This window comes from Eleutherodactylus coqui, chromosome 3, assembly GCF_035609145.1.
Source record: "Eleutherodactylus coqui strain aEleCoq1 chromosome 3, aEleCoq1.hap1, whole genome shotgun sequence".
Taxonomy (NCBI): Eukaryota; Metazoa; Chordata; class Amphibia; order Anura; family Eleutherodactylidae; genus Eleutherodactylus; species Eleutherodactylus coqui.
Window position 1 is genome coordinate 185,999,497 of NC_089839.1, and position 27,083 is coordinate 186,026,579.

General features: G+C 43.9%; 1 protein-coding gene across 3 annotated transcripts in view; it reads right to left on the minus strand.

Annotated features, from left to right (window-relative positions):
- The window catches only part of PRICKLE2 (prickle planar cell polarity protein 2), a 267,456-nt gene that overhangs the window by 112,938 nt on the left and 127,435 nt on the right, over positions 1–27,083 (minus strand). The window contains exon 1 of one of the 3 annotated variants that reach the window (XM_066596644.1): positions 18,451–18,644. The exons of the other annotated variants lie outside the window; for them this stretch is intronic. The gene's annotated coding sequence lies outside the window, so the exon portion shown is untranslated. Of the gene's footprint in view, positions 1–18,450; positions 18,645–27,083 lie in introns of those variants that run through there. 3 annotated transcript variants of the gene reach the window in all.

Genomic DNA, 27,083 nt, shown 5'->3' on the forward strand with positions numbered 1-27,083 from the left:
GAATACAGCCTTGTATTAATTGCCCTAGCAAGGTTTTTCTATGAATGCAAGAAGAGGATTGTATGTGCTGACTGACTTCACCCCCATGGTAAGCACCCAACAGGCCTCCTGACAATAGGAGATATTTTAACATCCAAGTTGACACATTGTATTCTAGGCAGATTGTTCAGAAATAGTCTTACTGTGGGCTGTGAGCGCACGTACATAGGCATTACTGCAACTTACACACACAATTGTAGCCTACAAAGGAGTTTGTGAATCAAATTCAGCTCCAAACTATAATTACATGTTTATTTAAAATCCAAAAATCTAATTTTAATGCAGCAAAACTCCAAGAAAACAACAAGATGATTGCACGGTACGGAGGATTTTGACAAGGGGAAAATGTGATGTCATTTTGGGCATTGGCAAACCGGGGACCAGGAAACAAACGGTTAATGTTCTAAATCAAAAGATAAGTTAGTTGGAGTGAATTGGAAGCTCCCCGCCGTTGCCAGAACCATGGGCAGATCATTAAAAGCTAGTCATTGGTCTTATGGGAAAGAAAACTGAGGGGGCAGGAAGGAAAAAGCCAAGCGCAGAGTTCTGTACAATTTCCCCTGGACGTGGGAGATAGAGAGAACAGACCCCGGTTATCACACACAGCACCAGCATATGTCAACGTTACCGGGTCTTCTGGAGCCCGAAAACTGCAAGAATGAATGGCCAATTATTATCAGACTTCATAGCAGATGGTTAGTATCTAACCATGTTAACAGACTCTGACAGGTGCTGGAATACTGGGCTGTACAGATTATCGGACATACTAGTTCACTACGACATAAACGCTGCTATGATATGTCATCCGAGATTTACATCTAGTTGCTTTCATAGTTTGTCCTGATCATTTCATCCCAGGGAAGAATGCACACATTCCTGAAATAAGGGTTTGGGAATAATTTTACTCCACGTGAGACTGAGAACCATTCCTGTCTCTTGTTACAATATATACAATATATATCTATATATCTATATATATATATATATATATATATATATATATAAAGGTGAAAGCCCTCACTGACTGACTCGCCACTAATTCTCTACCTTCCCGATCTCGTACTAGTGTGAAATTTGGCAGGAGCATTCTTTAGGTCCTAAATAGGAAAATTAAAAGGGTCACAACTTGATTACTCAATGCCAGGTGCAAAAGTATTGGCACCCCTGTGTAATGTACCTAATCTAATTCTCTAACTTCCTGGTGTCGTACAAACATGAAATTTGGCATGACCATTCTTTAGGTCCTAAATAGAAAAAATAAAGGGGTCACAACTCGATTATTTAATGCTAAGTGCAAAAGTAGGTGCACCTCTCTGTAATGTACCAAATCTAATTCTTTAACTTCCCATTGTCGTACAAACATGAAATTTGGCAGGAGCATTCTTTAGGTCCTACATAGAAAAAGTAAAGGGTTCGCAACTTGATTATTCAATTCTAAGTGCAAAAGTAAGTGATTCCCTACATAATGAAAATAATAACACACATCTGTACCGCACAAATGTGAAAGTTGACACGACTATTCTTTAGGTTGTAAATAGAAAACATAAAGGGTTCACAACTTAATTATTCAATTCCATGTATAAAAGTAGGTGACCCCCTATGTTATGCAGCCTCCCGATGTGGTACAAACTTGAAATTTGGCACGACCATTCTTTAGGTCCTACATAGGAAAAGTGAAGGGGGCTGCAACTTGATTATTCAATTCTAAGTAAGAAAGTAAGTGACCCCCTATGTAATAATAATAAATCTTTATTTGTATAGCGCTAACTTATTCTGCAGCGCTTTGATGCATGGGGAAGCTCAATCAGGGCGGGGTGGGGTGGTACAGGGAGTGTACAGGAGGGTGTCATTTGAGGGCGGGGATTAAATTAGGAGAGTTGGTATGCTTCTTTGAAGAGGTGAGTCTTTAGGGCACGTCTGAAATTTCGAGCGTCATTGATTGTCTGGATGTCTTGGATGTAATGTAACTAATAACACACATCTGAACCGCTCAAACATGGAATTTGCCATGACCATTGTTTACATCTTAATAGGAAAAGTAAAGGGGGTACAACTTCAATATTCAATTCTAAGAATGAAAAACTGTGAAAATCTGCAGTACATGAGATAGTTCTTTTCTCAGAAACCATTAAGCTTAGGGAAATGATTAGTATACTGAGTAGAATCTATCTCACCTCTATCTGTATATGCTGAGGAGAATCTAACTGACCTCTCTGTGTATATACTGAGGAGAATCTACCTTACATCTGTGTGTATATACTGAGGAGAATCTAACTGAGCTCTATGTGTGTATTCTGAGGAGAATCTGCCTCACCTCTATGTGTATATACTGAGGAGAATCTAACTGAGTTCTATGTGTATATACTGAGGAGAATCTAACTGAGCTCTATGTGTGTATATACTGAGGAGAATCTAACTGAGCTCTATGTGTGTATATACTGAGGAGAATCTACCTCACCTCCATATGTATATATGGAGGAGAATCTACCTGAGCTCTGTGTGTATGTACCGAAAGACCCGCTTTATATAGGGTCAAAACGTCGCTATTTTTATGGCTATGAGGTGTTTATAACTGATGCTTATGCATTACAACCTTTAAGCACCTAATCTGCTGCCTGACCCTGCTTCTTTTTGTATGTACCGAAAGGCTGTAAAGTACACAAGGAAGCGGCCATGGACTGCAGAGATGGAGCATGCCTTTAAGGCTAAGAAAGGCCTGCAACCTCTAGTCTGGGGTTAAATTTGAATAAAAACTGGCATTACCTTTAAGGGTAAAAAGTGAGGAGAGTGGGAGGGGTGGCACATTCTGAATAGGGACATTGGTACATGCAGTCTAAGGAGAATGTAACGCTCCTCTATGTGTATACATATTTTATTTTCTGTTCTTCTTAAGTAACCAGCACTTCATAAAATTTTCTGTGCAAACAACAGGTAAACACCTGTACCAAATTAACCCAGACAAAGCTGGGTATATCAGCTAGTTACTTATATTGTTCTGATCCTAAGTTACATCCTGTATTATGCTCTAGAGCCGCATCAGTATTCTGCTGGTGGAATCACTGTGTACATACATTACTGATCCTGTACTGATCCTGAGTTACATCCTGTGTTATGCTCCGGAGCTGCCCTCACTATTCTGCTGGTGAAGCGACTGTGTACATTACATTAGTTAGGCTTAGTTCACACCTGCATTGTGGCATTCCATATTTCTGTTCTATCATGGGAACAGGAAAGTAGGATGCCAGCCATAGATGGATCTGTCCTATGACAGAAGCAAAGATTGCTGCATACTCTGTATTGATGATAATAAGGTCCTTTGAGCTTTCATCATGTCGCCTGGCATTGTCCTGGCGAAGATAGTGCAGCATTGTACATTCTCTTATCTCTGATTTTGTTGCAAATCTACTCCGGAGGTTCCACTCTATGCAGATGTCAACATAGCCCAATCTCGTACTGACACTGTTTTATACTCCAGAGCTGCACTCACTATTCCGCTGGTGGAATCACTGTGTATATACATTACTGATCCTGAGTTACAACCTGTAATGCTGCATTCATGATTCGGCTGATGATAGGACTTCCAGTAATGTATCTGAGAAGTGGGGTTGGTAATTGCTTAATGTAGAAACCCTAGGACCACTACCTAGCAATGGACCATTTGCATACCAGATTTCCCAAAGGAGCATTGCATGGCCTATAACACAAGTCTCCTTACATCTACTTGGTGGGTCTCCACAAGAAAAAAAAACGTGGAGACCGATTTTATGACAGAAGGAGACCAAAAGTTCCACATTTTTGGTTCTCCGAGGATGGCCGTAACATTTCCTCCGTCTAAAACGAACAACCTACTAAAGTATATTTCCTTTCCTCTAATATCCGGCTCCACAAACACTATTACAATTAATAGCAAAAAATCCCATAACTACACCAGCTTATTGAGGTGGACTGCACAGGTCACATGGGTTTTAAATTTCATTATTACGGGACTCCGACTAATCAGGGAAAACCATTATTTCCAACTACTAATGAACTGCCAAGAAGCTCGAGAGGCTCCAGATATATAACTGCAGAACTCTGCCAGAATATCTAATAGTTTTTAGCCTGTAGGATATGATGCTTTAAATAGGCTTCTCCCTCAAGTCATGTCCGCAGAATACTTCCAAGACCGCGACGAGAGGTTATCGACGAAGGCATGGCTGCCTCTGCAAGAGTTAATTTAACAAGATGAGAAATGTTTGGCCCCATAACAACATGTGAATTTATCTTCTGATTTGCACACTTTGCTTTAGGAGCAGCTTGTTATGATGTGCGGAGACAAAGCGAGTCACCGGCGCGGCGTTGTGATCATGTACAATGGCTTGTGTGTCTCCAACCCGCTGCACAGGCTGAACACTTATTTGTCCGTATAGGTTGTAACTTTTTGTTTGGCCTGGAAATCTGCTTTCTCCAGGACAGCTGGTATCACCATTATAAAGCTATCCCTCAGTGCTCCCAAGTAAAGCAAGGAGTCAATTTGTGGCTGAATGGGCTGACTACATAACAATGGCGCATAGAAAAGAGCTTTGTTGGCACGCGGTTTAAAGTGTCAGCTGTGGGCGCTCTTCTGTCAATTAGGTGGCAACATATGCGGTAATCAACAGCAACCTCAGTCATGAATACGAAGAAAGGCCTTCATTTATAGCCACAGCATCAACATCCATATAGAAGTATGTCTCCAAAGTAGATGAAATGCATAGAATTCAAGGGTTTGTACCAAAATTGCAAGTTATCCCCTATCCACAAGGGATATCCTATCAGTGAAGCCCCCATCGATTTCAAGAATGGGGTTACTGTGTCCCACTTTGCCGTCACTGCGGGGGTCCCTTGCAGTCACATCACTGAGAATGGAGCTTTGGCCAAGCATGTGTGGTGTGAGCGCCATTTATGCCAATGGGGCTGGCGGAAATAGCTGAGTGAGTGCCCCTCGGGTATCTCTGTAGTCCCATTGACAGTGGATGGAGCACTAGTGTGCTTGTATGACCAGCGCTCCATTCGGTCTCCTCCTCACTGCGATGGTGTACAGTAACCCGACATAGAGGAGGACACACGGGACCTCCGTTCGAGACTAGCAGGGGTTGCAGCAGTGAAACCCCCACGACCAGCAAGTTATCCCCTATCAAGTCAATGGGATTTATTTAGTTCCATTCAAATGCATTGGGAAAAATCTGCGCAGAAAAAAAATCTGAGAGAATAAACATGTTCGCTGTTCTTGTAGATTTCACCGGGAAATGCCACTGATTAGTCACATGTAACGGGAGTAATCCTCGCGTGGCACAACCACTGCATAGATGCAAGGGTCAGCTGAACTGTTGGGCAAACAATGCCTGACAGCACGGTACAGTGATGCTTGTCCTATGCTGTTACACAGGAACGAGAATCGCTGGATTGCTCAGAGCACGGTCAGCATGGAAGTGGGGTGGCCAGGGAGCTGCTCCCCCCCCCCTGCCTCCACCCACTGCTAGCAGGCAGTCATTCAGAAGTGACCAACTGCTGTTTACACTGAACAGCTAGTTGTTCAGGTTTCTGCATGCTGAAGCCGAACGAACAACTGAACTACTCTCGCTCAGTCTCTGCATGCATTTATACGGGACGAGTATCATTCAAACTCCCATGGGAGAGCGGGGATTTGAACAACTCCTAACGATAATCCTCCCATGTAAAAGGGCCTTAAGAGTTAGGCACTGAGTATAAAATATTCCTCACCTTCACAATTGATTTTGCTGCAGGTTGTGATCCTCAAGACTTTTAGTATGACTTCTGGTAATGGCAGAATATTCCGCCACGTGTGAAACCACTCTTTTAAGGTACACTGACAAATGTCAGATTTTCTTCTGCATATTGATGTTGACAGCCATCTGATGTGCAGAGAACCGAAACACAGCTCCATGCCTGGGAATGTGTTCTGTTGCAATTCTGGAGTGCCGCTGTGCAAAGAAGCCTCCATGCTGCAGTCCCTTCATTTTAAGGCTTGGTGGACATTCTGGAAGTAGCAGCAATATGCCATCACTTCCAATGGTGGTAAAACTCCTCTTACGACCATTGTGTGTCAATGAGTAAGTATTGTATACCTTAGAGGTCTAAAAAGTTCTACTTTTTACCCCAATGCCACTTTGTTGCTGGGACGAGTTAGTTAAAAGAAGTAACCCGTATCTACAGGAAAGGAGTTAAACCAAAAAGTTCTACCTTTAAAAATGCATCCTACCCCAAAACATAGCAAAAGTCCTTTCCTAGGATTAGTTCCTCTATAATTCCTCCCATGCACGAGGACCCTTGGAGAATAGGAATTATTTAAACAGCGGTAACATTTGTTAGGCATCAATATTTAACAGAGGAAATTTGGAAAACATAACTCGGATCACAAAGCTGAAACGCTTTGAGCCTTCGGGATAGAACATTCTTCCGCTACATGCACCATATGAAATTCTAGTTTCTGCAACAAGCGAGAACACTTTTCTTGCGGCTTTCTGTCTTTGAGGTTACAGGTGTTGAAGGGAGTCATTTTCTCTTTGTGTCAGACTGAGGTTTACTCAGACCTGTGTTGGATGAGTAAGTGCATAAAAATGATGGAAAGAGATAAACTTGGTAAATAGAACGCAATGCATCTCCAATGGCGTCATCATCAAGGCTATCAAACGTTTTGATAACCAAGAACCCAATGAGATAACTATCAGCTCCATCCATGCATTGTTTATACGGTCTAAGCCACAAAGATTGTTTGGCCGGTCATGATGATGCAACCTTATTTACTAATGATGCCCTTTCTTTCCCATGACTTGAAAGCTCTCAATTCCACCTCCAGTACCAGCCATGAGAAAGAGTCTACAGACTTTTTCAAGACCGTTGCACATATACAGTAACCCAACATCTAGTGAGTTGTTGACCATGTCTAATATTGCATTAGTAGGCAGGGCTCTTCAGAGGCTAGCTAGAGTAAATTTGCACAGAGCGGGCGAGGATCGGAGATCGAAATCTTTAGACTGAAGTCAGTAGCTTAAGCAAGAAGACCTGAATCACTGGGGAAAACATTTCATGAATAAATTATATTGTGCTTCCAGACAGACATGTCAATAATTCAGTGGACAATTCACAGCTGTGTCTATCTACAAGTACCCTTAGGGTGGCTTCACACAGGCGTAATTTGTTGCGTGTGACAGTCACGCGGCATGTAGCAAGTACACAATGACATTGCATACTTGCAGGCTGCCGATTGCCATGCACTATCTTGGTGTGTAAGTGTGCATAATATGTGCCAAAATAGAACATGCTGCGATCTTCATTGCGCACGGATTTTGCGCGAAATGTCGAATAGGCAACATGGGAGCTTATGGCAGATTGGTTCAGCAATCGGAATACGCTGTGACAATACGTTCGCGTTCACAGTAAAATATCCAAAACTCTACCTTGAACTAAGTTTGGTTCAATAGAACTGTGGATGGGGGTGCTCCCAAGTCCCACAGCTGTAACATGCATGGTAGGATGTGGCCAGATTATGGTCATAGATTGAGATACAGGAGAACCTATAGATGACACCGATCTAGTAGCGCCTTGAACCACTTTTGGCCTTCAGAACCGCAGAAATTCGTCATAGATTTCACTAGGTGTTGAAATCATTCTTCAGAAGTATTGGCCCATGCGGACAGGAGAGCTTCTGGTTGTTGCCACAAGTTTGGGTCTTTTAACAATGAGTAATTAATCATCGGAACGAGCAACTGAGTCACAGCTCATTCAGTCCATTGTTGGTCTCTCAGGGTAGGCTGAAGTTACCTGGGAAAGGTTGGTGAATGACTGAATGATCGCCTTTAACACAGAATGACCGAAACGATCAGAGATGATTTTTAATGCCTGCATAAAATGAACTACGCATGATAAGCGAACAAATTATCATTCATCATCCAATTGAAAGTAATTTTTATACAATTTGAACGATAATCATTCCAAGTAAAAAGACCCTAAGAATGAGGTACTGGCATGTTCTGACCAGCTGACAGCAAGGGGTGATCAATTCATGGTGCTTGAGCCAAATTCTGACCTCCCATCAGCACGGGACAACAGGAATCTGGATTCACCTGACCAGGTGATGTTTTTCCGCTGCTCAGTGATCACATTTTTTGTACTGTTTTGCCCTTGGAGTCTCGCCTGTTTCATATCACAAAGACACTGGAACTGGTTGTCTGCTGTTAAAGCCCATCCGTACTAAGGAACTACAGGATGTGCATTCTGCTAGCAGGGGCGTAGCTAAATGCTCATGGGTTCGGGTGCAAAAGTTTATCTTGGGGCACCCCAACTTCTCTTCACCTCTTAACGCAGAGGCGTAACGCTCTTAACGCTCCCGGGCCCCAATGCAAAGCCTGTAACAGGGCCCCCAAACTATAATGCTTTATTCATAGTACTGGGCTTCCTATATGGAGAAGAGAGACATTATGGGCCTCCTAAGGCTCCTAGGCCCAGGTGCAACCACATCCCCTATAATTACGCCAGTGCTGCCAAGCTAGTTAGCGCACCAGCACTGTATTTCGCTGCAATTTCCATTACTATGCATCACTTGTTAGTCACAAGAATTCTTGACCTCCTCCTCTGACCCCTTTAACCAAAGAATTGTTACATCCACAGGATCCCCTTTCATTGGATGTTTTCCTACATCACACCATTTACCATATACTCTTGACACTGCTGCACAAGAAAACCCCACAGGGTTGGCACTATACAAAATCCTGGCCACGACTAGTCTAGCACTGACGACCTGATTTAATTCGAAGTCACTGAGATTATTCGATTTTCCCATATAATGTGGTTTCACACTGAAATTGATCCACGGAAAACTTGTCATGTGATTTAATGCTACACTCCGGGGTCACGGGTTTAATTTCCATACAGGGAAGCTCCAATTATGAAAGGTCAGGTATTTCTAATAAAGTGGCAATTCAGTGTAGTATTGGTACTTCAGTGGGAATTTACAGTACATTGTAGTCTATATAGCAATAAAACTTTAAACACTTCATGGGACCCAAAAAGGGGTTTTCCTATCCCTAGAAGTAAATAGTATAATACTACGGCCATATGCTGAGGGCTCAGTACTGCTTTAACAAGGCTGATTAAAAGCAGAGCTGGTAGGCTGCCCAAGAACAGTTTTGAAGCTCGGGAAAGTATGTTGATATTCTCAGGCCCACCAGACTTTCTGGCACATGCACTTCTGTCCCCAGCTATTCTATGGATGCCAGCAAACGAAGATAACTGTGTTAACTAAGCGTTCAGATATGAAAATGGCCAAATTTATGCAACTAAGGCAGATATCTGTAAAACTACTGAGAAAAGTCCCCACTGAAATAAGACGAGTTCATTTACAAAAGAAAAAATTAAAAATTGGAAAGTTAGAAAGTCTTAAAAGTTTTTCATGCATGAAAAATCTTGATGAGAATGCCTATTAACTTAAAGCTCTAAGGGAATAACTTTAATACTTCCATTAAGAGGTGTTCTGGTTGTCAAACTGCTGATAAGTAATTCGATGGGTTTGCTTGAATATGCAGCATCTATCTTGGGTAATTAAGACAAAATAGTCATTGGAAATTCTTTACTATTATTGCACACAGTTAGTTATTAACTAGGCCGCTTGTCCGTATCTCCATTACTCTCCATTACTCTGGTCTTGTGATATGGACATGTGTGTGTCTAACTGGACATAAGGACAGGGCTGGTCTACATGAGACGACCCTTTTAATGTATACCAGTCACTTTAACTCCTTACGTACCTTAAGGACCAGACACTTTTTAGGAATTTTGCCCATGTGGTGGCTTTACTGTCCTATTTTTTTTCTTCAGCTTCCAAAATAATTTTTGCAGCATGTTTTTCCCAGTGACATATAGGGCTATTTTGTATATATATTTTTTCACTGAATGTTTTTTCTGCTTTTTAATTTTATTAGGGTAAAAAACTAAAATAACAATTTTTTTTAAATGCATATTTTATTTTTTAAATTAATATATTAACACTAAAATAATTTTTTTTTTCCATTTAATTCTGTAATTTTTTTTACTTATTTTTGTAACTATATTTTTAAACTTCTATGTTCCCTCTGACGTCATAAGATATTTGGGAGTCATTCACATGGTCATTTTTTTTATTTCACACTTTTCCACTGTAGCTGGGGCATCCATAGGAGCCCCAGTTACAGAGGAAAATATCACCCTGTAATGACTGTAGTCATTAAAGGGGTGGTCTCGCGAAACCAAGTGGGGTTATACACTTCCGTATGGCCATATTAATGCACTTTGTAATGTACATTGTGCATTAAATATGAGCCATACAGAAGTTATTCACTTACCTGCTCCGTTGCTGGCGTCCTCGTCTCCATGGTTCCGTCTAAATTCGCTGGCAGCTTGCTTTTTTAGACGCGCTTGCGCAGTCCGGTCTTCTCCATTCAGCACGAGCCGCTTCAGTGTGCTCCCCGCTACAGCTCTTCTGCGCATGCGCAGACGAGCTGTCACTGATCGGGAGCGCGCTGCAGCGGCCATTCTGTACCTTCCTCTGTTAGAGGAAGGTGCAGAAAGTGGAGCTGCCCAGCGGAGAAGCCCAGCCCAGCCCAGCAGCCCCGAGAAGCCTCCCAGGTAAGTGATTTGTTGGGGGGGGGGGGGGGGGGGGGGGGCTGCCGCTGCGCCGGGCTGCGCCGGGGGGGCTGTCGCTGCACCGGGGGGTGGCTGCTGCTGCGCCGGGGGGGGGGCTGTCGCTGCGCCGGGGGGGGCTGCCGCTGCGCCGGGGGGGGCTGCCGCTGTGATGGGGGAACTAGCGCTAGGCCGGGGGGGGCTGCCGCTGCGATGGGGGGGCTGTCGCTAGGCCGGGGGGGGCTGCCGCTGCGATGGGGGGGCTGCCGCTGCGATGGGGGGGCTGTCGCTAGGCCGGGGGGGGGCTGCCGCTAGGCCGGGGGAACTAGCGCTGGGCTCCGGAACCTAGCGCTGGGCTCCGGGGCCTTCACCTGGACTGAGGGTCTAGCGCTGGGGAGCCGGGGGCTAGCGCCGGTTACCTGCTGCCTGGCGGTGGGCGTCTGGTCGGCGGCTGCGGGGCGTCTGGTCGGCGGCTGCGATGCGTCCGGTTGCCATGGAGACACAGCTGGCGGCGTCTCGGGAGCGCGCACATCGGGCTGCAGCGAGCGACGGGGAAAGAGCCGGCGGCCATCTTGAGGAAACTTTTATAAGTTGCTGAAACGCTGGAACGATAAGTACGAACCAGCTAGAAATGTCATTTACAGGGGGGCTTAGTAATGTATGCTTAATGGGGGGGACTGGGCAAAAAAAAAATTTAACTGCTTCCTCGAGACATCTCCTTTAACAGAGCTGATTTGGGTCTGCCAGGACTCTGTAGCTCTGCTGTAGCGGGGAGCTCCCAGCGGTCACGTAATCGCCGGATCGAATAGTAAAAGTGACACCTTCGCTTTCTCTATTCACTATATAGTGCTCATTGAGCTCTATCTATCCTGCAAGAGAGAAGGTTAAAAACAGTTTTTGCCTTCCCCTCTGGGTCCTTGGCTGTGACAAACAGCCAAAGACCCGACCTGCTCTTGCAACAGTGCAGGAGCAAGGGCTTTAATCCCACACTGTATTTTTATTATTGGCCAGGATTAAAGCCCAGGGTCAAGTGTCGTAAAATTATGGTGCTTGGTCCTAATAAGTTAATATTTTAGTACTAGTACATACAGTATAAATGCATAACATTACATATGTATCTACAGAATGGGTGTCCTCCAACCCTCAACCTGCCTGCCTAGGAGGCAGGTGGCTGCGGGGTTTGGGCAGGAGATTATTGGAAAAGTTGCAGAGCAAATTGGAAAACATGGAAGTCAGGAAACCATGCTTGTTCAAGTAACCCTTCACCTATTCATCCAGTCATACCCTACTTGGGTGCGGCAGCCAGAAATTCCCTGAACAGGTGGGGCAGGAAGAAACAAATTCCAATGAAAAAATGGCAAACAGCTCACTAGGAGGCGATCATAATTCAGTCAAGGCAGGAGTCTCCACTCTGGAGAAAGGGGCAGGTTCGAGAGGCTAGGTGCCAGTTGTATGGATATGCCACAAAAGTCTAAGATGGGAATACCCTTGTAAGGTGAAACTGGCATGTTCCTTACCTTCCAACAGTCTGCACTGCAGCAGTCTATAGGCTCTCTAGATTCTGAAACCTCCTTGGCTATTAAAAGGCTTGTCTTTAGTGTCATATTAATTAAAGAGAGAGGGGAGTAGACAGGAAATGGGGGTAAATGGGGATGATACTGCAGGCTCTGTTTCTGATTGTATGAGCTGCATGCTGTGAGAGGGGAGGAGGAGCAACAGGAGTAGTAGAGGATTGGAGTAAAATCCAAGGCTCCGGGTTACAATGTTTGTAATCCATGTAAACCAATTAATCAAGACTGAAACATTGTGATCGCTGACCTTACTCCCACTCATAATGGTCTAAAGCTCATCACAAAAACTAAAGATTTTAGAACGTTAATAGTTTTGCTAGTGTAATAAAGAAGTAAGTAGCAACTGTAATGGTGCATATGGTGCAGAGATGATGTCCATCTGCAGGGGAATTGGGAATGTTTATTGTAGTAGGATGGATTTAGTTTATATCATGAGTTCCTCTACACTTAATATGCAGCTATTTGCACTGAGATCCTGCATGCCCTGCTCCTAGTTCCATATACAGACAATAGCACATGAAAGACATTTTGAAATCTCAAACATTACCATGTAAGCCATGTCTGAAGACATGGAGCCGAAAGCAGGGCCTCCAGAATGTGCAGGCTACTGTGTGCTTTACTCTGCAAGCTATGGTCCTTCCTCTCGTCTATCGCCAAGTCCAATGGAAAAATCTTTCAGCACTCCATGTGGTGCATAACTAGAGACCCGAGAATTGTTAGCCTGGCACACCAAGAACTGTCGGCCCCCTGATTCTTACTGATGTGCTGCAAAAGAAAAGTTTGCATCTATATATGGAATATAACTGCACGGCGGTGGTTGTAAAATAGTTCTAACAGAGTATATGGCTGTTCGTTTTTCACTATATACAGGTATGGCAATGGGTGCATCCAATTCAGCACAGCTTGTAGCAAGGGGGCTGAATGGACATTCAACAAAGTAACCTCAAAAGCTTCAATTAATTCGAATTTTGATCAAAATTGCTCACCGTAAGCAGTTTGCAAACGTGCCCCCATAATAAACCTGGCTTTGCAGTGGTGGGAGGGGAAGGAAGAGGTCAGTGACAAATGCAAGTCCTGGGACCCCTTGACTACTGGTGTATAACCCCGTAGTACTTACCTCTTAAAAGGGGTTGTACCAAGATGACAACCTTTGTTCATATGCCCTATTAGGGCACATGAACATCTTAGAGAGAGGTACTCCACTCAAGACCGCCTCTATAGCTCGAACGGAGAACCGTTTGTAAGAAGAGCCTCCATTTGGGAAGACCATATGCCGTTTTTGTAATTAATAGATGACCATTTATGCGAACGCCCGCCCTATAACACTACATTTCCCCTAAACGTCTCAGGCATGAGTTTCCCCTGGCAATATCATCTATTTGATGGGGGCGCAGAAAGCAGGATCTGGGGTGGTCACGGTTTGCACTGGGTCTTGATTTCTGGAAGGGACTATGCATGTTGGCACAACCCCTTTAAATTACACACAGCTCTCTAATTTATCCCCTCTAAGAGAGGTTTTTCATTAGAGCAGGTACTTTTTAACATTGACATTTGACTCAAAAGATTAAATTTACCGTCAGATTGAAGCCTTAGGCCCTGTTCCGCACAGCATCATGGCTTCTGTTTGAATGTCATGATGTTGTGATGTATTTGTCATAAGACGGATTCAAGCAGTCATTGACTGACTCCATTGACTTTAATTGGGTCCGTCGGGATTTCTGGCAAGTTTTCCAATATGTTTAACAGAGCAGTCTGTAGTGTAATTCTTACAGTAAAATCGGAACCTTGACGGATTCCATTAAAGTCAATGGAGTCCATCGGTGACTGTTGGGATCCATCACAAATCGTGGTCATCAGCAGCTCAGCCTTCTGCAAATGTACAGACATCGATGATCCCTATTACTTGTTAAACATTGATGATCCCTATTACTTGTTAACATTCAACAAAAGCCTCATGGAGTGCTCAACCAAGTCCAACGCCCCCTGATCAAATAGGCATTAAAATAATCAAATAGCAAACACATGACTCCAACTTCCCAGTCGTCATTGGCTTCAGAGGCTTCTTATCCCTTCCCATTGCATCGGTTATTTGGAAAGACAAGTCTCAAAATCTGCTGAGAAATTGTGTCAGTGTTTGACAGCCTCTCATGCAATGTTTTTCCGCCTGTCTTTTTAATCACACACTTAGCTAAATTGATAGGCACAGCTGTTCCAACGAGAATACCCTAGAAGGGCAGCCACAAGCCGAGAAGGAAAAACTTCACAACTTCAAGACAAAGTATTTTTTTTTTGTTTTCACTGCACTGGAGAACATGCAAATACAAAAGCACATTAATCAACTAACGAATTGACAAAGGCTTGTGTACCAGGAACGATAAATTAGTCTCAACTTTCTAGTTAAATGATCTTAGAACAAAAACAGAATTAATTAAAGCGTTGCATAATTATGGCTCGTTTTTAAATATGCGAAATTCAACATAATTAAATACCGCAATTCATTCCATTGTGGAGAGAAAAAGTTTTTATTACATTTGCTTGTGTATAATAATGGTGTTTATTATTTCAACACTTTTTAAGCCAGAGAATAATGAGAAAAAAAGGCTTCAAAAATGCCATTATTTTCGGTTGACTGCTGGTGTCATACGAGCGTATTGTAGGCGCAATATGATGCTTTGAGTTCAGGTCCGTAGATGCAGGTCGCATGCCCGTAAAATGTTCGTGTGCAGCTGGCGTCAGATATTATTCCACCAGGACACAACGCAAGATGTAGCTAAAGCTGCCGCTGTTGGATTCCGTACCAAAATCTGCAGATCTAACTGCAGATTTTGATAAGGGATTGCAGCCATTGTCGATTCTGCCCAAAAGTAGGCAAAAAATAAGCAGATAGCCCTGCAGATCTTGGTGCAGAATTTATTGCACGCTGCTCTGAGTCTTGCAGGCTAATTCCGCCCGTGTGAAAGGTCCCCAAATCAAAGGCCAAAACTAGGAAGGGACGAGAGATATGACGTTTTCCTTGAGTGGGTCATATTAGATTAGAAAAAAAGGACGCGCCATTTATAAGAAACGACGCCACTCTCATCTACGGGCCATGTCTGGAATTGTATCTCAGCCTCATTCAGCTAAATGCAACAGCATTGCGTTACATTCTCTACTGTTTGGTCTATAAGATTTTCTCCCTTTGCATATATTTCCATTCAATGACAAATAGCAGAGATGGGAAGAACTGAAAATTAGAACAGTGAAAATCTATAGGCCGGGCTTACACAGCCGTAAGCGTAAAACACTGCGGGGGTCCCACAATGTTTTTACAGCTGTGCAGTCGGCCGTGTCGCAGCGCAATGCCGCATATGGCAGCAAAAGTGTACTGTGCATGACAGCGTACTCACGCACGCTGTGTTTTTTTTTTTTACATTTATATTTCCCGTAATGTAATTGCATATGGGCTGCGTGTGCATACGTGCCTACAGAGAACAATGGGCTCTATCTCAGGTATATACACGGAAAAATCGAACATGCTGCGTTCTTTTTTGTGCTTGTGTATTATACAATTCCGACACACTAATGCAAGCGGAACTGCGTAAGTCAATGTAATTGATTGCCTGTGAGTTACCGCCTATTACACGGGTGCACAGAGCAAGCATAATACGCGGTAAGCATACGCCTGTGTGAGACCGGCCATACTTACAGTCTAATTATGTTTTAAACACCAAAGATAATCTGCAATAGACAGCATTGCATAGTTCAAATTGTGTAATTGCCCCCCCAAGGAGACGATCACTGCCCACATGTCCAATTAGATTAGATTTCAATGGGACTTGAAAATGCACCGCAAAATCTACCGCTGCAGCAAAAACACCTGCAAGCCTAATTACTGCGGCAGATTTGTGTTGAGGATCTCACTGAGGACTGCATATGTTCAGAGGCGAGATTCACTGGGAAATTTTCCCCGTGAGTTCTGCCTCTAAAAAGCACAACAAAATTCACAGATTTCTGACGCGGTTGCCGACCCTGAAAATGTGAAAATCCACGTGCGGAATCCTACATGGAAAATGTGAAACGCCATGTGAAAAGGTGAAACCCCATTTTTTGAGGATGCATTTACACAGGAGAGTGCGATATATCGATCGCATTTGCAACCTTCAGGGCTCATGCCCACGAGCGGCACAGGATATGCCCGCAGATTTACGCCGCTGGATTAAAAACAAATAAGTGCCTGCGAGTGATCGCGGATTTCCGCAGTCTCCATTAACGATATATTAATAGAGACCTCACGCGACGTAAATCCGTGGAAAATAGAACATGCCACAGTTTTTCCCCGTGATAGAATTCCACATGTGAGCATTGGCAGGCAGAAAGCTTTTAGGTTCAATAGAACCTAATAGCTGCGGAATTCCAACGCGGATTTACGCCGCAGGAAACGCAGTACAAATCCATCCGTGGACAGTCACCGTTATGCGAGTGCAATGCATTTTGCGGGGGGAAAAAAACGCATTGCACTCGCATCGCTTTACTTGCCATTCTCATGCGTATATAAAAATCGCCCTTTATTCCCTGTAGGAACCTAAAACAACATTTGTTTTCTGCTCCCATAGTGAAGAATGCTGCAATTTTTCTTCTTGCACCGCTTCTTCTCACAAATCGCACATTTAAATGAGTTTCCCCCCCCTGATTTCTGCGTATCTTGCAATGCACAGAGAGCATGTGTGAAAATCGCACAGTGACGCGAAAACTCAATCTACAGCATTGGACTTCAGCATATGGATTTTGCCCATCGAAAGGGCTAAATCCGCATGCGAATCCAAGTCAGAAAGATGCAGAATTTGACGCCGTTTTCAGAGGTGGAATTCACGTAAAAACTTCTGCGGTGAGTTCCAACATGTGAGGAAATTCTGCGGCCAAAATCTGCAACGCACGTATAAGACGTGGTGAAACTATTTCCAAAGTGGAAATCAACTAAATCCACACGCTCCAGGCGCACAATGAAATGCGCGCACGGATTCCATGCCAGAATCTGCACCTGGATCTACACGTTTTTCATATCCTGTTACTTGCGATGAGAATCCACGGAATAATTAATATGGCACAGATTTGAAAACTATATCGAGGAAAAAAGAGAATTGACTTGATTCTTGCCACTTTTGCGCCGGGTAGCCATACACATAGATTCGCCCTAATGAATACATCTAAATCTTCGTGCAGACCTGCGCCATTTTAAAATGCAAATCCACGGCAGAAATCCAAGGGTCAACCCCAATTCCACGGTGGATCTAATTTAGGGAAAAATCTGCTGTGTGAACCTGACCTTAGTGCATACATCTATGGGCCAACGCTGATGAATATGGCTCCCGTTCTGGTGGGCCCCTATTCACAAGCCCTGGCAAAAAAGGCTGTTTCCCCGGGGGTTCTGAGTGAGGGGTCCGCAGCGACTGAATGGGGGTTGTCTCTGATAAACCAACCCCTGTAGGTGGCAAGTCAGCCTTTAACTAAAAAGTTGAGTAACCAGAGCCTGGTTGCTAGGCACCAGCTGCCTGAGGTTGCTAGGCTGTTTATGCCTAGCAACCAGACTGTCAGGCTTTATGTAGTCATATATGGCACCACTAATATTTATCACCAAAGCAGACACAATAGGTTTTAAAAAGCCATGACTTAAATAAACTACCGTAGCTATAAACCTTAGTCGTAAAATGTAAGGAATACCCCCCTGGGTTAACGTATGTCCTGCAGCTGGCACAAGTCCGCCATCACCCCAATACTCTCACCCAGCAGTGCTCCCTAAAAATAACAGTATATACACCAGCTGTCAGGCGGTTTATGATGATAACTTTGTGCATCGCCACAAATCCCAGCGACAGCTGAGCCGCCCTCCGTAACACCGCAGAGGGAGATTCTCTTTAACCTGGATTCCAGGGCGGAAATATGTGACGAGAATCTGTTTTATTGTACCGACTGGAAAAAAAATAACAATGAGCTCTGAGCATTTAAAGCCTGCATGTGTCCTGGGCTATAAGGAGTGTAAAGCGATCCCGGCTAAAAAAAAAGCATATGTTTTATCTGCACAATGTCAGGCAGTAGGCACACGAGCCTGAGATTTGTGTAGAATAATGCTCAGTCACTGGCTTGTCTATTTATGAGAAGGTACAAAGTATCAACATACGATCTGCGGTTAGAGCCTTGCATTAGCCATAAGTGAAAACATTCGACTTACCACAGCTGGAAAAATTAACAGGTCAGCGCTACATTTCAGAGTTACTCGAGCACGGGGAAGGATGCTCAAGAACAAAAGATAAAGTGTCACCAAATCCTTTTCTCAATGTCCTTCTAATGGAAAAAGTGTGGTGTCTGCAGAAGGCAGTAAAACGCCAGTTGGGGCCGGTTGGGGGTGCTGAGTCGGCGGCGGTGGGGGGACATTCTTCCACAGAATGCCATGTATACTGGCTTTCGCAGGCTTTCAGCACACAGGGAAATCAGTTAGGTCATTACTGTGCAAAAACTCTCCAAGTGACTTGAAGATCTCCACCCACTTAAGACGCAGCCAACAAGCGAAAAAAAAGAAATTCATAAACCGGAATCCAGAGCTCCGGAGTCACACTTAACTCTTTCCTTCACGTGCCGCTCTTCGTGAATACACACAATATTTGGAGAGTATAAACACTTTTTAGATCTGCTTTAGAGCTCTGATTCTGAAGGTTCGCTCGGATTCACGTACAACGGACAGAGACGCAACAACTGAAGTGGTTGAGCTTAAAAAAAATCAGAAAACTGTGCGACTTAAGCTGGATTCAATGAAGCATATTATACCGATGAGTGTCCCAACCGACTGCAGGGTTTACAGACATGAACTCAGGTCCCTACGATGTTCCGAGTTCGGGTTAGTAAACCCTACAGTCGGGCACGGGCACTCGTCTGTATAAGGGCTCATTCGCATGGGCATGTGCGATTTCAGTCTGTGAAAAGCAGGACCAATTTCACTGCGTATGTGCATGTTGCATGTGTTTGCTTTGCATGTATGCATTTATTACATTCATGTGCCATCCGCGCGTCATCCGTTTTTCATGAGTACAAAAAGAAAAACACAAGAAGGTCCAAATGTTGTCACTTTTTTTATTTCGCTGTCTTCTGGCAACATGCGTAAAATACATAGCGCACACGCATGTAGCATCCATCTTTGTTGCATTTTTTTCATCCTTCCATAGTACTTCACAGGCGATTTTGGTCCATCAATATGAACCAAAATAGAACATGCTGCGATTTTTTATCACGAGCCACATCGGTCCACATAAGAACAATGTCTGAATACACCAATTTACTGTTCGTATTGAAGGCTCTTTCACACAAGTGTTATTTTGCCGCTAAGGTAGCAGCACTAAAAAATCGTAACCACCAGAGCAGTAAATCACATGAGCAATTAAGAGTAGGCGCAACCAAGTCCATTCACACGGCTGGTTGTGGCGAAATAACGCCGCAGCCCCGAAATCTCACGGTCGGCAGAACTACTTTGATGACTTTTAAATGCCTCAACAATAGGCACCTGTCAGTGTTTAGCGGCGCTAGCCTCTATTAAGCTTCCCCCACCTTCCTTTTTCGGAGGCTCTTATAGATTCAGGCGTTGAAATAATGTGCTTATGTCCTATATTTTGCGGTCCGGCACGGAACAAAAAACGTTTGTCTGAGGAAATCCATAGGAAACCATTGGTTCTAATTAGAGATGGGCGAGCGTGCTCGGTAAGGACAGATACTCGAGCGAGTATCGTCCTTACCGAGTACCTGCCTGCTCGCCCGCAAAGATTCGGGTGGCGGCGTGGGTGAGCGCTGTGTTGCGGGAATGAGCAGGAGGGAGCAAGGGGGAGAAAGAGAGAGAGAGAGAGATCTCCCTCCCGTTCTCCCCCGCCCACACCTGAATCTTTGCAGGCGAGCAGGCAGGTACTCAGTAAGGACGATCTTTGCTCGAGTATCTGTCCTTACCGAGTACGCTCGATCATCTCTAGTTCTAATGGATGTGATTTTTTGACGCACCTACTTAACATCAAAATAATGCTTGTGTGAAAGAGGCCTCAGTCAGTAAAAAATACAGACAGATAATACACCCATGTGAATGGGCTGTTGGTTCTTTTGAACGGGCAAATCACTGCGCGGCCCTCCTCAAAGAGTGACCAGTCTTTTCTTTTTTTCTGCATGCGACTCAAATCGACATGCAAAAAATAGTCGCAACGTAAAGACTAAATATAAAAATTCCCATTAAAGTCAATGGGATGCAGATTTGATTCCACAACAAAACAACACAGTAGGAGCTTACCCTAAACTGGCATTGTTATGGGGGCACTGTGACTGGCTTTGCTAAAAGTAGCTGACTCTGTTATGGGGCAGTATAGATGCTCTGTTATATGGGCACTGAATCTGACTCTCCATATGGGCACTGTGCTCGAATCTGTTATGGGGCTCAGCGGGCAGCCCAGTTATAAGGACCATGTGGCTGGCGTCGTTGTGTGGGCACAGTGGCTAGATCTGTTATAGGAGCACTGTCAATGCCTTCTTTATGCAGACACTCTGTCTATAACTAGATTGCCTGGTGTTATAATATGGGTATTGCAACTATTCGGACAGCTCATTCCATGAGGTAGGGAGATGCTGCCCCTTGCTCTATGGGTTCAATAGCACTATCGGCAGCAGCCTAAGGGCTCCATCCCACGGGCGTACTTGCGTATTTGGCACATGTAGAAGTCTATGGGGGTACGGACATGCACGCACAATATGCAAAGAGATACACTGGCAAAAGAACACATCTGGAACTCGGATGGATTAGCCATTTAAATAGGGGTGTGGTTGCACCTCGTGCACTAAAAACCATGCCCTGAGGGCGCAAAAGACTCATTTATGGCGCAAATACGTTGTGCTGAGGTGTGTCCTTGGTGTATACATAACCTTATGAGTCCCTAATAATAAACAAATACGTGACTACCATTCCAATCATGTGGAGATACTGAATCTTCCTCTGATCTTCATGAAATAATAGAACATATATGACCCATCATACAGTTTTCAGTCTTGACCATAAGGCAGACTTTGGCTGACCGTGATGATATGCAGTATCCACGGCTTTATTCTGAATGTGTCTCTGTTATACGGAAATAAAATAAATAGATCAGCCTTGACATAGTCTGAAGGGTCTAATATTACATGTCTGCATACTTCGAGACGTAAGGGGGTGATCTGTGAGTGATAGAATGGGGTCCGCATACTGTTCCTACAGAGAGGCCTCTGCTGTCAGTGAGCGACTTATAAAAGGTCTGGATTTATGAGTCCTATTTTGATAACCCTTTATATTTTGGGCCTTTTCCATGGAGTCTGTACAGCACGTTCTTCCCGTGTTTATATGACTTTCTTACCCCAGTCCAGAAGTAGAGCCTTATGAAATGAATAGATATTTGGGCTGTACAAGCAAAGCAATGGTCTGACCGATTTTATTGCAGCAGCAATTGGTTCACGTACTAACACTGCTATCTGCATCAGTGTTAAAATGCCACCTTGTGGCCCTGCAAGACGCAGCAGTAATCGCTCACAAGTCATATACTGCCTTCAATCGTGTCTTACAAGACACAACAAGTGCAACATCAGAAGGGATTAGCGATCTACATGAGGGCAGTACAGCCCCTGGTCATCCGAATGGCATGAGAGACAACAACCCAAAAACTAAAGGTACTCATAGACATTAGACTATGTTTAATTTACAAGGGTGTAAATAGTAACATAGTATGTAAGGCCGAATGAAAATAATCTCCATCTAGTTCAGCCTGTTTATCCTCCTGTGTTGTTGATCCAGAGGAAGGCAAAAAAACCCAAGAGCAGCAGCCAATTAGCCCATTTGGGGGAAAATTCCTTCCCGACTCCCTAATGGCAATCAGACTAATCCCTGGATCAACCCCTAATAGTTCCTACCTGCCTGTAAACCCGGATTAACAATTAACCTAAGATTTATAACCTATAATATCCTTCCGCTCTAGAAAAACATCAAGTCCCCTTTTAAACTCCTCTATAGATTTTGCCATCACCACGTCCTCAGGCAGAACGTTCCACAGTCTCACTGCTCTTACAGTAAAGAATCCCTTTTCTGTGTTGGTGATGAAACCTGCTTTCTTCTAGACGTAGCGGATGCCCTCTTGCTACCGTCGAAGTCCTGGGTATAAACAGATCGTGGGAGAGATTCTTGTATTGTCCCCTAATGTATGTATACATAGTTATTTGATCGCCCCTTAGCCCTGTAAGCCACCTATTACAAACATAATACACAGTGAACGAAACCCATTAATTTCAAGAGTTATTCACATGTGTGCATTTTTTATGCAATTTTAGGTTGTGTGAAAAAATACGCAGCACGTTCTATTTTGGTTCAAGTTACGCACTGAAATAGGTCATTGAAGTGAGTGGGATTGTTGAAATATGCATGATATATGCGTATTCACTGCATATTTGTGCATGAAACGCGTGGCCTTTCTTGCTTTTCTTTTGCAATGTTAACCCTTTCTAATCCATTTTGTATCCTGGTTTTCCTAGGGGGCTTACTCTTTTCCTGCTGTTATACAACGGCGCTATATGCTGGCTAAAGCCAGTACTGCATGAGGTGACACGTTGGATAGGCTCCAACAGCAGAAAGGCTGGCAATATACAGTAAGAGAACCACAACGGACATCTTCCAACATCGGAGCTGTACAGCCTTAAATCATAATGTCTTCAGAGGTCAGACAGTGGATTGGAAAGGGTTAAAAGTAGAAATATTCTGCAACGGTAAACATACTGGTACCATAGCAGTAGGCTAAGAGCCTTGTGGCTGCCATAAAGCCCTTAAAGAGGTGGAGCCCAGAACTTGTTGGCCATATCCCCTTAGCTACTGGGCTGTGAGTACCTGTCCTAAAATGCTATCTGCATGGAAGACACAGTACTGTATATAGTACCAGTCAAGAGTTTGGACATACATTCTCATTCCATTTTTTTTTTCCCCTCTACATTGTAGATTCATATTGAAACATGGAAACTATGAAGGGACACATATGCAATAAGGCCCCATGCGCACGGGCATATTTGCACTGTGGGATCCGGAGCTCTGAATATTCCCCTCGTGGGGTGGAAATCTCAGCATGTGCTATTCTAGTGCGAGCCTCCATGTCATCGCCGGCCCAACGGCTCTGCACTGTATATGTGCGGCTGTAGGCCCACCGACACATCCGCAGACCAGAGAGTAGACGCTGCACAGTTGTGCCAGGGGCACAGGGTCGCATGCGAGGATCTCGCAATCGGAATCCGACCCAGACGTCTGCATTCGGCCTTAAGTAGTGAACAAAAATGTTAAACAAACCAGAATATTTTGTATTTTAGATTTTTCAGAGTAGCCCCCTTTTTTTGATAACAGCTTTGCACACACTTTCATTGTCTCAATCAACTTCATGGGTTAGTCACCTGGAATGGTTTTCCATGGCTACAACAGCATTCTGCAGGGGCATGACATTCCATCTGGTTTGCATTTAGTGGGACCATCATTTGTTTTTCTACAAGACAAAGACCCCGAACACACTACTAGGCTACATAATGGCTATTTGACCAAGTATGAGAGTGATGGAGTGCTGCTTCAGATGACACGGCCTCCACAACCATCCGACCTAAACCCAGTTGAGCTAGTTTGGGCTATTTTTCCGCAGTGTGAAGGAAAAACAGGCAATAAGTGCTCAGCACCTCTGAGAACTTCTTCAAGGCTATTGGAAAACCATTCCAGGTGACTACCTCATGAAGCTGATGGAGAGAATGCCCGAAGTGTGCATAACTGTTATCAAAGCAAATGGGGGCTGCTGTGATGAATCTATGATATACAATATATTCTAATTTCTTTAATCCTTTTTTTATTTATTACTTATATGTGTTCCCTAATAGTTTATGTCTTCAGGATGAATCTACAATGTAGAAAAAAAATGTCTGACTAGAAAGTTTTAGCTTCCAGATTGTTCTCTGCCAATCATACAATCCTCTGAATTTTTTATCCCACGTCTAAATAATTAAGAAAAAACACAACGGCAGTAAAAATATAAGGCACAGAATATATGTAAGTGAGATCTTTAGATCAGACCCATAAAGCCAGCCATGATAAAATGCTGTTCATATTTGATTGGAATTTTGGGGGTTAAACCCAATGTTATAGAAGCACTGATACCACCATGCACTAGAGTTATGTGAGCTATGCCTTTTCTAGGCAAGTATAACATAGTATGTTACGTAGTATGTTAGGCTGAGAGAAGACAATATCCATCTAGTTCGGCCTATTTCCACCCCCACACCCCTGTTGATCCAGATGAAGGCAAAAAAAACCAATAAGCCAGATGCCATTTTAGTCCATAATGGCAGTCAGAATAATCCCTGGGTGAACGTTTGAGAGTTCCTACCTGACTCCAAGACCAGATCAACAACCCCGCTGGTTATTTAATGTCTATATCCTGTAATATCATAGCACTGCACTCTAAAAAAAACATCTAGTCCTCTCTTAAACTCTATGGATTTTGCCATCACCACGTCCTCAGGCAGAGAGTTCCACAGTCTCACTGCTTTTAAAAAAAACCTTCTGTGCTGGTGATGAAACCTGCTTTCTTCTAGACGTAGAGGATGCTTTCTTGCTACCATCGCAGTCCTGGGTAGAAACAGATCATGAGAGAGATCCTTGTATTGTCCACTAATGTATTTATACAGAGTTATTTGGTCGCCCCTTAACTGTTTTTTTTCAGGGTGAATAATCCCAATTTGATAGCCTGTCTGGGTATTCCAGTCCTCCCATTCCATTTATTAATTTAGTTGCCCTTTTCTGAACCCCCTCAAGTACTGCAGCATCCTTGCTAAGCACCGGTGTCCAGAACTGTACACAGTATTCCATGTGGGGCCTAACGAGTGCCTTATATAGTGGAAGAATAATGTTCCCGTCCCTCCCCCCTATACCTCTTTTAATGCACCCCAAGACTTTATTTGCTTTTGCAGCAGTTGACTGGCATTGATTGCTCCAGTTAAGTCTACAATCCACTAGTACCCCCAGATCTTTTGCCATATCACTTTTCCCTAGCACCCGATTTAGTGTATATTGGCGACATCCGTTTCTCCTGCCCATGTGCATACCCTACATTTATCAATATTGAACTTCATTTGCCATCATTTCTCCCCAGGCCCCCAGCTTATCTACGTCCTTTTGTAGCCACATATTGTCCTTCGTTGCATTATCTTGTATAATTTTATATCGTCTGCAAATATTGATATTTTACAGTGCAGCCCCTCTATCAGGTCATTGATAAATATACTGAACAGAATGGGGCCTAATACTGAACCCTGGGGCACCCTGCTAGCAAGGCCCAATCAGAGTACAAACCATATAATACCACCCTCTGCTTTCTATCTCTGAGCCATTTCTTTACCCAAATACACATGTTTTCACCCAGACTGAGCTTTTTCATTTATCTATGAACCTATTATGCGGCACGGTGTCAAATGCTTTAGAAAAACCCAGTTATACGAAATCAAAAGACTCTCCCAGGTGCAGCCTAGAACTCACTTTATTGTAGAAGCTGATCAAATTGGTCTGACATGATCGACCCCCATTAACCTATGCTGATAAAGAGTTATACCGTTGTTTTCCTTGAGGTGTTCCAGGATGGCATCTCTCAGAAACCCCTCAAATATTTTTCCAATTATAGAAGTGAGACTTACCGGCCTGTAGTTACCAGCCTCTCTTTTAGACCCCTTTTCGTATATTGAAACCACATTGACAATACGCCAATCCAGTGGTACAACCCTGGTTTCAATAGTGTCCTTAAAGGGGTTGTCCCGCGCCGAAACGTTTTTTTTTTTAATTCAATAGGCGACTTCTTACTTACCTTACCAAGATGGCCGCCGGGATCTTCACCCACGATGCACCGCGGGTCTTCTCCCATGGTGCACCGTGGGCTCTGTGCGGTCCATTGCCGATTCCAGCCTCCTGATTGGCTGGAATCGGCACACGTGACGGGGCGGAGCTACGAGGACCAGCTCTCCGGCACGAGCGGCCCCATTCACCAGGGAGAAGACCGGACTGCGCAAGCGCATCTAATCGGGCGATTAGACGCTGAAATTAGACGGCACCATGGCGACGGGGACGCTAGCAACGGAGCAGGTAAGTGAATAACTTCCGTATGGCTCATAATTAATGCACGATGTACATTACAAAGTGCATTAATATGGCCATACAGAAGTGTATAACCCCACTTGATTTCACGGGACAACCCCTTTAAATATAAGAAATAGCAGTCTATCACATCACTTAGTTCCCTTAGAACCCTTGGGTGCTGTTAGGTTGTGCTTCTGAAATCTGTAGTTTTATGAGATTCCATGAGCACACCTTCTGTTACACCTGTCAGCCCATAGTTAATTTTGCCAGCACACCTTGTTCTGTCCAGACTAGCCAGGGTTAACAACTCCTGTGCTTTCAGTCAGGTTAATTACCCTGCTATTTGTCTGAGAGGTGTGCTGGTGATTGACAGGTCTATCTACCTATCGGCTCCTCCCGCCTTCATATAGATCCAGCTCATGCTGCCTGGGGGTGGCCGATTATTGTTCTGCTGATTATTGTTCAGTCCTGTTCCTGCACTTTGTGTTATTGTTCTGTGTTCAGTGTCTGCTGAGTAGTCCAGCTACTCTGACCTGCTGATATCTGGTCCTGGTACGTTGTGCCATTCCCTCAGTCTACTAGCCAGTCTGCCTTTGGTTTTAACATGCTTCTGTTAGCTTGTCCGCTAGCCCTCGCTGTTATCAGCCAGGGTTTTCCTGTCTGCCTCATTTGTATCC